Source organism: Triticum aestivum, chromosome 2A (assembly GCF_018294505.1).
Source record: "Triticum aestivum cultivar Chinese Spring chromosome 2A, IWGSC CS RefSeq v2.1, whole genome shotgun sequence".
Lineage (NCBI taxonomy): Eukaryota > Viridiplantae > Streptophyta > Magnoliopsida > Poales > Poaceae > Triticum > Triticum aestivum.
This window is the reverse complement of record NC_057797.1, coordinates 274,866,243-274,878,251: the sequence shown is the minus strand read 5'-3', so window position 1 is coordinate 274,878,251 and position 12,009 is coordinate 274,866,243.

Here is a 12,009-nt window from a genome sequence, read left to right as displayed (position 1 = left end):
ATATATATATCGGAGAGTAGGATTCTTTTTACTCCTCAGTCCCTTCATCGCTCTGATGAGGCATCCTGACATAGAGTTTTGACTCTTCTCTTCTCAAATTTCACTAATTTTTTTTAGGATCACGCGGGTATCTTGGAATCGTTTCGATGGTTTTGTGACAAGAACATTGTTCTTGGTGCCTCCTGACATTTAGGGGTTGTGGCAGTGTCCTGGGGTGTTGAGCTCCGAGGTGTTGTCATCACAATTTTATCATTGCGGTTCTGGAATACCTGAGTTTCGTCGACATCGAAAATCTCTTTTATGCAGTTGTTGGTGAGATAACCTCGACGCCACCCAGTACTGGGGCGGGAGTTCGGGAATATTGCCATAACTCGTATAACGGATGCTTTTCGAAGGTTGAGGTAAATGATTTCCGAAGGTTTCATGGTTATGTGTTGAAGGATGGATACAGCTGGATGTAGGATTTGCTAGTTTTGGGTGAGATATTATGCTTCCCCTGTACCCTCAACACCTGATTGCATAACCGGAAAGTTTTGGGAGTTTATAAGTGGGAATTCAAGTATATCGTAGGATATCTTTCTGACAGATGTATGATATGAAATTGGGGTTCGACGTCTAGTGGTCCGCCTATCCACGGTTGGTTTTACAGTGGTCTCGTTGTGTCTTAAAGAGTCCTTGGCTATGCTGACTCGGGGACGCTTCGTATGTCATGTGCACTGCCTTGTACATGATGGTGCTGTACGATCGAGCCTGTGTGGGACCCACCACGAAAACTTCGGACGAAATCTCTATCATATGTTTGTTCCGGCTTATTCTGCAAGCCAATCCTTTGTTTTGTTTTGAGTTGTGGTATTCGAGTTGCTTCGAAGTCAAATGTTGATTCCATACCTTTCCTAAGCGGTGTTCTCATACTCCTATGTGAGTACTAATCCTTCTTGATAATCAAGATTGTCATGTCAATCCTTTTCAACCGGCACGCTTCTCATCAAGTGGATCCGATCATTTCAACATTTGCAAGATCCAATCTTAGTTTTCGTCAATGGTGTTTGCTTCATCCGTCCTAAATTGCCTTTGTTTTCCCGCCCTCCCACCCTTTTTCTGCAAGGACTTAGATTTCTTAATCAAATATCCATTTTATTCATGTGAAGTCTCTTCGTTCTTTTCAGTCAATGTTCGTATCCGGTGTTTCCTATGAAGATTCTAACGGAGCTTCAAGTTCATCATTCTTCGTTTCTTTTATCTTCTCTGGTGGATTCAAATCTAGCTTTTGGTGTTGATTATATCCAATTTCTTCATTTCAAATGTTTTCTCATGCCGGTGCACCTCATAATCATTCCCCTCTCGCTATTCATTTGTTCCGGAGTGCCGAAGATATCTCAGAAGATGATAGTGTTCATTCTCAATTCGTTCAAGTCTTTTGAGGAGGTTACCTCATTCAAGCCATTTAATTCAACCGGTGCAATCTCTCTTTCTAATCCTTCTAACGGTGTTTCTTTTGAGTGGGCCTAATCCACAGGTCTTTTCCCAGGATCTTACTTGACTCTTCTAATTTTCCCGGAGTTATTCTCAAATCTTTCAAAGTTTGACGTAAGGATGAATTATCATCAGTCAGATGGTTTCTCCAAGATCTTTCAAATTCTTTTCATTGTTGATTCAGCATTTATATTCTTCATTATTCCGGAGTGTCTCAACAATTCATGGTAGTGTTTCTCGTTGTCATTCTCGGTGTCGGTGTACTAGAATAGGGGTACCCTAGTACCCCGAACTTGTGCACGGGCAGTTGCAGCACCCGCGGCAAGGCTTGTCGGGCTAACACCAAGATCCTCCGTGGTTCCCTTGGAGCCATTCAAGAACAAAGTATTTAAGCTCAGGAGACAAGGCCCCGGCAAGAGGAGCTTGCCGGGAAGGCCAACCAAGGCACTCCAAGGAATTTGCCGCGACGCGCCACGCGCTCCGACAAGGCAACAAGGCCCCGGCAAGAGGAGCTTGTCGGGAAGACCAACCAAGGTACCTCGAGGCCCGGTGAGCGACAAGCTTTCGGACCCGACAAGATAACAACAGCGGCAAGGCGCTTGCCGCGGCAGTCGGCCACTCTGTGCCCACGCTCCAGCGCATCCACCAACGTGTCGCTCTGGGGGCCTCTCCAGGCGCGCGTGGCGGCAGGCTGTGCAGCCAGCGGTGCGCAGTGGCATGCGAAGCTGACAAGATCGCCATCGTGGCGAACGGTGGCACCCCTAATGGTCCTTTTCTGCACTGTTTGGGCGACTCAGATGGGCATTTAATGCCCTTGTCCCCTGCCGTCAGGGTTAGGTAGGGTGCACTGTACAAGTAACTGTACCAACCACCTCACTTTTTACATTTGTACCCTTCTCTGCGTTGCCACCTGTCGGTGACCCCTTTAGCGTATAAAAGGAGGCCCATACGCAACGTAGAGGGGGTTCGGTTTGATTCATTCATAAGCCAGAAAACACTTAGCTCTCGCGAGCAAGAACATAATACAACCAGACAAGCAGTAGTAGGAGTGTTATCTCTCCGGAGAGCTCCGAAGCTGGGTAAACTGCTTGTGTGCTTCGCCTCGATCTGCTCTTCGTGCGATCTCCGCCCCCCGCCGAACCGAAAGGGGCCCGGTCCGTCGGCCCCATAGGTGTTCGTGGATCAGTTTCCCCGACATCTTTGGCGCGCCAGGTAGGGGGCGTCGAGATTGTGTGAACCTGATCCGGCGTTCACACGAGCTAGATCTTCATTCCCTTCATCAACATGCCACCGAAGAAGAAGACTTCGGCGGCAGCCGCTCCGTCCATGTCACTTCCGCCACCGTTGGAGCAAACGGGTGGTGGAATGGACGCCGGCGGAAGAATGGACGTCGACGAGGAAGCTCATGATGCTGCCAGGTCCAAGAACAAGGCTGCACAAACCTCGGCGACTGTACATGCTCCACGCCACTCTCAGGAGGCGCAAGACCAATAGCGTCATGGCACTTGCAGTGCCATACGCATGATAGGCCAAGACCAAGCTGGTGGATCTCGGGGCGCTCAAGACCAGCATGCACGCCAGCGTGCTGGCACGAGCGGGGCACGGTCGCCTGGACGGGATACTGCTCCTTCTAACATAGTTAGAAGTCCGAGCACGTCCCGCTCCTCGCGCCGTCCGCCACTGCCACCCACCACTCCAGCAGAAGCTTTGGCGCGAGCTCAACTGCTCCTAGATTACCCTCCGACGTCGGACAAGATCGACGAATGGAGGGCCACCATTCAGAGTCTCATCGGCTACGCCAACGGCGACACTCCACGGCGGCCGAGCGCGTCGCCGCCGCGGCAGGGTTGCCGGGCGCGAGCCGGTGGCGACGAAACGGGTGGAGGTGCAACTACCATGCAATCACCACCCCGAAGGCCAAGATCGCCGACTCGCCGGATCCACCTCGACAGCGACTCCACCGCATCTTCGGATCCACGAGCTCGTCGCGATCAGCGCCAAGTTCTTCATGATCGACAACAAGAAGACGCTCGAACTCGCATCGAGCGCCAAAGAGAAGCGCGACGTCAATCCGACAAGCGCGCTGGGCCCTCTGTTGACATGCATGCGCCAGGGGAACCAGGCGATCTGCCGTACGCGGTAGGTTGCCCTGCGTTCACTCGTGAGCTGCGGCAAGTCCAGTGGCCCAGCACGAAGAACTTCAAGCCAGACGTACCGGAGAAGTACGACGGCAAGACGCATCCGTCGGAGTTCCTCAGCATCTACACCATTGCGGTGCAGGCTGCCGGGGGACGGGATGACAAGATCCTTGCCAACTACTTCCCGCTGGTACTCAAGCCCAACGTCAGGTCCTGGCTCATGCACTTGCCGGACAACTCCATATCCTCTTGGGCTGATCTGTGCCATCAGTTTGTCGGCGCCTTCACAGGCGGACACAAGCCTCATGGCCAGGAGAGTGATCTTCATCTGCTCGCCCAGAAGGAAGGAGAGCCCCTGCGCAAGTACATTCAGAGATTCAGCAGTGTGCAGCACAACATCCCAGACGTCCACCCTGCCGCGGTGATCAGCGCGTTCCATCAGAACGTGCGAAACCGCAGGATGCGGGAGGAAATGGCGATGTGCAAGATCAGGGACGTCAGTGAGTTATATGCACTGGCCGACAAGTGTGCACGTGCTGAGGAAGGGAGGAGACTCCCCGGAGAGAATGTAGGAGCGGGAGGATCTGACAGTGAAGATGCTGCCCCGGCAAGGAAAAACCGGCGGCGGAACAACAGAAGGAGGAAAGGCAAAGAGGTGCTAGTTGTTGAGCAGTCCGGCAACGGTGGTGGCGCCAAGGAAGCCAAAGCTGGTGACTCCGGCAAGGAGGTTGCCGCGGAGGTGGCGGTCGCCGACAAGCAGGACGGCACCAACAAGCAGTATTGCAAGATCCACCGTACCAAGGGCCATGATCTCCAGAGCTGCAGGAAAGTCGAGCAGCTTGTTGAGCAACAGAAAGCTGAATACGAGCGGCGCGACAAGGAGAAGGCCCAGGAAGGTGCTGGGGGATCCGGCAAGAAACGTCCCGGCCGAGGAGGACGCCGCGGCAAGGCCAAGCAGCGGCAAGGAGACAGACCTCCTCGCGGCCGCGACAAGGATGAAGATGACGACGACGATGAAGACATGGATGATGAGGAGACTGATGAGCAGGAGTTCCAGAAAGCCACAGAGGTCCTGTGCGTTGACGGTGGTGCTTCTCTGCATACCTCGCACCGTCAGCTCAAGCAGTGGGTGCGGGAAGTTAATGCAGCAGAACCACCCGTCGAGTCACGCAAGCCTCTGAAATGGTCCAGCACGCCTATCATCTTTGATATTGAGGACCACCCTGATCGCATAACTGCGGTCGGGTGCTTGCCGATGTTGGTTTCACCAACAATCCGCAACCTCAAGGTCACTAAGATGCTAGTTGACGGCGGGGCCGGCTTGAACCTGATCTCCTCCGCGGTGCTCCAGAAACTCCAGATCCCTGACAGCGAGCTCGAAGAGACCGGTACATTTCAAGGAATCAACCCGGGAAGGAGCAAGCCGAAGGGAAAGATCACGTTGCCGGTAACATTTGGCAGCGAGCTGAACTTCAGGACTGAGAGGGTCACATTTGATGTTGCTGACTTTCCATTACCTTACAATGGAATCCTTGGCCGTCCGGCACTCGCCAAGTTCATGGCAGCCTCTCACTATGCGTACAACGTACTGAAAATGCCAGGCCCGATAAGTGTCATCTCTGTCCCTGGCGACAAGAAGGATGCTCTTATCTGTGCCGACAAGATCTACCGGGAAGCAGCAGCCGCAGCAGAACGCAAGACACTTGCCGCTGAAGCTCCCGGGGGGAAGAAGAAGACCAAGTCCGGCAAGAGCTCTGATGCCCACTCCGGCAAGCGCACCTCTTCGGAGTGCTGCGCTACCGTCGAGGACGCACCATCGAGCTCCACCGGCAAGTGTAAGAAGGCAATGGCAGCTCCACCTGAGACCAAGAAGGTGTCCGCCAAGGAGGACGGCACTGGTGGTACCTTCACCATCAGCGCCACTCTTGACCCCAAATAGGAAAGCGCGCTCGTTGCTTTCCTGCGGGCGAATGTCGACGTGTTTGCGTGGCAACCGTCTGATATCCCCGGTGTTCCCAGGAAAGTAATTGAGCACCACCTTGCCGTCTGTCCTCATGCGCGGCCCGTCAAGCAGAAAGTCAGGAAACAGGCAGTGGAGCGCCAAGAATTCATCGCAGAAGAAATCAAGAAGTTGGAAGCAGCAGGCCTTGTCAGAGGAGTGCTCCATCCCACGTGGTTGGCCAATCCTGTTGTCGTGCGCAAGGCTAACGGGAAATGGAGGCTTTGTATTGACTTCACTGATGTTAATAAAGCTTGTCCCAAAGACCCATTTCCCTTGCCGCGCATTGACCAGATTGTTGACTCCACAGCCGGATGTGATTTGCTTTCATTTCTTGATGCATACTCAGGATACCATCAGATCTTCATGGCAGAAGAGGATGAAGAGAAAACCGCATTTATCACCCCGTGTGGCACGTACTGCTTCGTACGGATGCCTTTCGGTTTGAAGAATGCTGGTTCAACATTCGCAAGGGTAGTCCACCACGCTTTTGAGCCGCAGATGCACAGAAATGTGGAAGCCTACATGGATGACATAGTGGTCAAAAGCAAGAACAGGGCGACCCTGATTCAAGATTTAGACGAGACATTTGCAAATCTGCGCAAGATCAACCTCAAGCTTAACCCCGAGAAGTGCGTGTTTGGAGTCCCTTCCGGCAAGCTTCTCGGGTTCTTCGTGTCTCAGCGGGGAATTGAAGCCAATCCCGACAAGATCAAGGCCATTGAGCAGATCGAAGCACCAAAGCGCGTCAAGGATGTACGAAGGCTTGCCGGTTGCGTGGCTGCTCTCAGCAGGTTTATCTCTAGATCTGCTGAGCGCGCCCTGCCATTTTTCAAAATTTTGAAAAAGGCAGGTCCAATGAAATGGACTCCGGAGGCGGAGGCTGCGCTGCAGGACTTGAAGAGATACCTGTCCTCCACTCCAACACTTGTCGCACCTAAGCCGCAAGAGAAGTTGCTGCTGTATATAGCGGCAACCAATCAAGTGGTTAGTGCTGCGTTAGTGGCGGAGAGGGAGGCAGATGATGAGCCAGCAACCACGGCAGATGCATCCAGCGACAAGCAGGGGGCTTCGCCGACAAGCTCTGGTCCCGACAGAGATGGATCTGCGCAGGAGCATGATAAGATGCAGAAGAGAATGGTGCAGCGTCCAGTTTACTTTGTCAGTTCCCTTCTACAGGGGGCTAGATCAAGGTACTCTGGTGTGCAGAAGTTGCTTTTCGGCCTCCTCATGGCCTCGAGAAAGCTGCGCCATTACTTCCAAGCACATGAGATCACAGTCGTCACTCGCTTTCCGCTGAAGAGGATACTGCAAAATCCAGAAGCGACAGGCAGGATTGTCGAGTGGGCGCTGGAACTGTCAAGCTTTGGCCTCAAGTTTGAGAGCACTTCAACTATCCAAAGCAGAGCATTGGCAGAGTTCATAGCAGAATGGACGCCAACACCAGATGAAGAAATTCCAGAGACGAGCATCCCCGTCAAAGAGGCAAGCAAAGAGTGGCTGATGTACTTTGATGGTGCCTTCTCGCTGCAAGGCGCCGGTGCGGGCGTGCTGCTTGTCGCGCCCACCGGAGAGCACCTCAAGTACGTAGTCCAGATGCACTTTCCCAAGGAGCAAGCAACCAACAATACTGCAGAGTATGAAGGATTGCTTGCCGGTCTCAGAATCGCAGCAGACCTTGGGATCAAGAAGCTCATTGTCAGGGGTGACTCACAGCTTGTCGTCCGCCAAGTGAACAAGAACTACCAGAGTCCATTGATGGAAGCATATGTTGATGAAGTGAGGAAGCTAGAAGAGCACTTTGACGGCCTACAGATGGAGCATATCCCAAGAGCTCAGAATGACATTGCTGATGGCCTGTCAAAGTGCGCCGCACTAAAGTTACCTGTGGAACCAGGGATCTTTGTGCTCAAGTTGACTCAACCATCCGTAACACCATCAACTGGACAAAGCAAGAAGAGGAAGTTGGTTTCTGGTGACTACTTTCCGGCAGAGCTCCCCGAAGCCGCCGCCAAGAAAGTCCCCAAGATCAACACCAAGGATGCTGAGGGGCAGTCTGCTCCGGCAAGCCTTATGGTTTGTTCCGTTGAAGCAGACGCTCCCGACAAGTTTTGCTCCGGCAAGCTTGCCGGGGAACATCAAGCTCCGGCAGGGCCGCAAGTCCTTGCCGTAGAAGCGGATGTTCCCGCAGCAGCAGATGTGCCTTTAGTCCTTGTTGTCGAGCCACAAGCTCCAGCATGGGCACAGCAGATTGTCCATTTCCTTCAGACAGGAGAACTTCCCGAAGAGCAAGAAGAAGCGGAAAAAGTAGCCCGGCAGTCAAGTATGTACCAGTTTGTCGATAGCATACTGTACAGAAGAAGACTCAACGGTGTGAAATTGAAGTGTATTTGCCGGGAAGATGGACAAAAGCTGTTGGCAGAGATACATGGAGGCATATGTGGCCACCACATTGGCGCAAGAGCACTTGCCGGCAAAGCTTTCCGGCAAGGTTTCTTTTGGCCGACAGCCCTCCAGGATGCAACTGCACAAGTAACCAAGTGTGAAGCGTGCCAGTTCCACTCCAAACAGATACACCAGCCAGCTCAAGCTCTCCAGACGATCCCTTTATCCTGGCCATTTTCGGTCTGGGGGCTCGATATCCTCGGCCCTTTCCCCCGAGCTGTCGGGGGCTTTGAGTACTTGTACGTCGCAATCGACAAGTTCACAAAGTGGCCGGAAGTGCAGCCAGTGAGGAAGGTGACAGCACAGTCAGCAGTCAAGTTCTTCAGGTCAATTGTTTGCCGTTTCGGGATCCCTAACAGGATCATCACCGACAACGGCACGCAATTCACGAGCCGCACCTTCATGCAGTACGTCCAAGACCTTGGCGCCAAGGTCTGCTTCGCTTCTGTTGCTCATCCAAGAAGCAACGGTCAAGCAGAGAGGGCAAATGCTGAAGTGCTGCGCGGGCTCAAGACCAGAACTTTCGACAGGCTGCGCAAGTGCGGAAGAAACTGGATCGAGGAGCTGCCGGTGGTTCTTTGGTCGATCAGAACGACGCCAAATCGAGCCACTGGCCAGACGCCTTTCGCTCTAGTCTATGGAGCAGAGGCAGTTCTCCCCACGGAACTCGTATACGGATCGCCTCGAGTGCTCGCTTATGATGAGCTTGAGCAAGAACAGCTGCGACAAGACGACGCGCTGCTCCTTGAGGAAGATCGTCTTCAGGCTGCTGTACGAGCTGCTCGATACCAGCAAGCTTTGCGCCGCTACCATAGCCGCAAAGTTAAGGCCAGAAGCTTCGAGGAAGGCGACCTTGTTCTTCGGCGCGTTCAGTCCGCCAAGAATTCCAACAAGTTGACGCCGAAGTGGGAAGGCCCTTATCGGGTGAAACGAGTCACAAGGCCCGGCGCTGTCCGCCTTGAGACCGAAGATGGCATTCCGGTGAGCAACTCCTGGAACATAGAACATCTTCGTAAGTTTTTCCCGTAGGGCGCGGTTGCCGGAACCCGTTCCGGCAACCACCTTTTGTACAAGTCTTGCCGCTGTTGCATGTAATCCTTTGTACAAAGCCGGGCGCAGATCCCGTGCATAAATAAAACCCCATGTGCTCCGCACAACTTGTCCATTTCATGCATTAGTTTCTTTCTTGCATGCGTTATCTGACACTTTGTGCAGCACCTACATCCGGTAAGCAATAACGAGCCGAAGGGCTCCATATCATTATTTTCTCTTCTTTCTTCTTTTCAACAAAGGAAAAGAAGGTTCCCTCGCACACAAGTTTGCCGGGGGGGAAGGAGAAGATTGTGGTATGGACCAGGCGTCGTTCAAGCAAAGTTTTGCCTTGCCGGGAAGCAAACGACAGAAAAGCTAAGTTGCCAAAGTTTGAGCAATCAGTTTTTAAATTTTTGAGTTATCTTCCTCGAACGACCCTGCTTTGTATGGAAAACCTGTGCGCGGAGGAACCAACTCGTGGCTAGTTGCGCCCTTACTTTGTTTCGAGTCCGCTCAACAACTTAAGTGTGCTGCATCTAGTCGCGACAAGGTTTCTTGTCGGAAGCAGCGCCGCCAGCAGGCTGCTGAAGTTCCGCACTCAGCGCTCGCGGCTCGGGTGCCTGCGCCGACAAGTTCCCTAGAAGCGTAGGGTAAAAACATACAAAGGAAGGAATCTAGTAGAGGAAATAACATAGCAATTGATAACAGAAATAAAGTTATATTACAAGATAACTTGTCGCAGCTCTAACAGACTGTTTTCATAACATGATTAGCAGCGACAAGGGAAAAGAAGAAATGGGCGGCCTAGTCTACGCGGTCGCCCTCAACCCTCTTGATCTCGCTCACCTTGTCCACAATGGGTGCGACAAGGGCCTTGAGTGCGTCCCGATCGGCGTCTGGCGGCAAGGACTTGAGGACGTTGGTGAAGCTGAGGCCTGGATTGCGGAAGGCCACCTTCATCAGCACCTTCTGGAGAACCCCGGCGCAGATTTTGCGCGACTCGTCGGCCAGCTGCTTTGGGATCCTCTCCCGGAGCCGCTGGAGTGCCGTCGCCACGCCCTTGAAGAACAGGCTGAGCTTGGCGCTGGGTTGGAGATTCTCGTCGGAGGGATACCCAAAGTCCTCCATCCCCAGCTGCGCCAGCTCCTCGTTGATGACTGCGGCAATATTCACCAGACCCTCGGTCCAGTGCTCCACAGTATCTCTGAACGAGTTCTGGGTAACTGCGATGCTCTCCAGCAGCGCCTTGTCAGCCTTGACCTTCTCCGACAAGGTCTTCTCCCGCTCCTTGGCGGCCTCCAGCGTCTGCGTCAGCGTGGCCAGCTTCAACTCCAGGTCTGCATTGGAATCCTTGGCGGCGCTGAGCTCCTTGCCCCTCTCAGCGAGAAGACCTTGCAGCTCACCGTGGGCGGCAGCATCCTTCTCACGCTCACGCTTGAGCGCGGCAAGCTCCTCGCCGCTCTTCCCAATGTTGGCCTCCAGCTGCGCCACCTTCTCCTCCAGCTCTTTCTTGGCGGCCTCTGCGATCGCGGCAGCGTCCTTTGCTTCCTTGAGCGCCCCGCCAAGTGCTTGCTCGCGCTCGGCGAGCTCCTCCTCGTAGCTGTCGAGGTTGGCCTTCCGCTGCACCAATTCACCTTCTCGCGCGGACTGCTTCTCGGCGGCCAGCCTTTGTTCCTCCTCAGCTTCGGCCTTCTCGAGAAGGAAGGCCGTGCGCTCCTCGTCGAGTCGCTCCCGCTCCTGTGCCAGGGACCGGAGAGCTTCTTGATTGTGGCCCCGGAGCTCCTCCGCGCGCTTCTCCATGTCAACTCCCGCCTTCGCGACAAGCGCTTCCCGGGAAGCCAGCTTGGCTTGCCGGGCGCGGTAGAGTGACAGCAGCTTCCGCAGCAGCTGCTCCTCCTCAGGCTCGCCACTGCTGCTGCTGGGCGCGTCGACCAACGACAGTCCAGCAGAGGCGAGCACCTCCCCATCGAAAGTTTCCCCCTCGACCGGCGCCCTGGAGCTCGACGCCCAGGGTAGCTTGATGAAGATATCGTCACCGGCCTTCAAGTAGGCGCCGGGCTGGGGCTCCTCGGAGCCCGGCCCCGCAGCAGCGGCAGAGGGATCGGCGGTCGGCGCAGCGCCTGGCGCTCCTGCGGCCTCAGGGTCGTCAGTGCGATCGCCCGACCCCTCGCCGGCTTCTGCGGCGGCAGCCTTGGCGGCCTCATCGCCGGCGGTCTCATCAACATCGGCCCCTTCTTCATTGGCGGCGTCGTCGTCAGTGCTGCCATGCGCGCCTTCCTTGCGGCGCCCTCTGTCTCCATTGGCTCAGCAGCAGATGGGTCTGAAGAATGAAGAAGGGAGAAAATCAATCAAAAATCCAAGAGAAGAAAATCAGAAGAAGAAGAACCCAAGGGAAAGTTTTTGGACAAGTGAGTTACCTGTGCCAAGATCTGCAGTTGCGGTCTCGGCCGCCGCAGGATCGACGGTGCTGCCCCTTGCCGGAGAGCGCTCCCTTACCGGGAACTCCTCCCTTGGCGGCGTAGACAAAGTAGATGGCACTTCGGGACCAGCTTCCGGGCGCTCCTGATATGGCTGCTCTGCTCCTACACAAATCAACAAGCAAGATATCAACAAAGGAAAAAGCACTCATGCGCGCCTGACAGCAGAAAGCTAACTATGAACTTACGCTGGGGGCTGCGCTGGGGGCTGCTTTGAGGAGTGGTTGCCGGGTCCGTCAAGGTGGTCTCAGACCCACCCCCTGCTGACACGGTGGGGTCATCTTCGATGACAATCACCGCGGCCTTGGCCCTCTTCGCCGCTCTCTGGGCCAGCATCCTGAAAAGAAAGGAGTCCAGATTGAAGCAAGTCAGATACAAGATAAAAACAGCAAGATTGAAGAACTACAAGAGCACCAAAGAAACTTACTCTTCTTCCTCCTCGTCG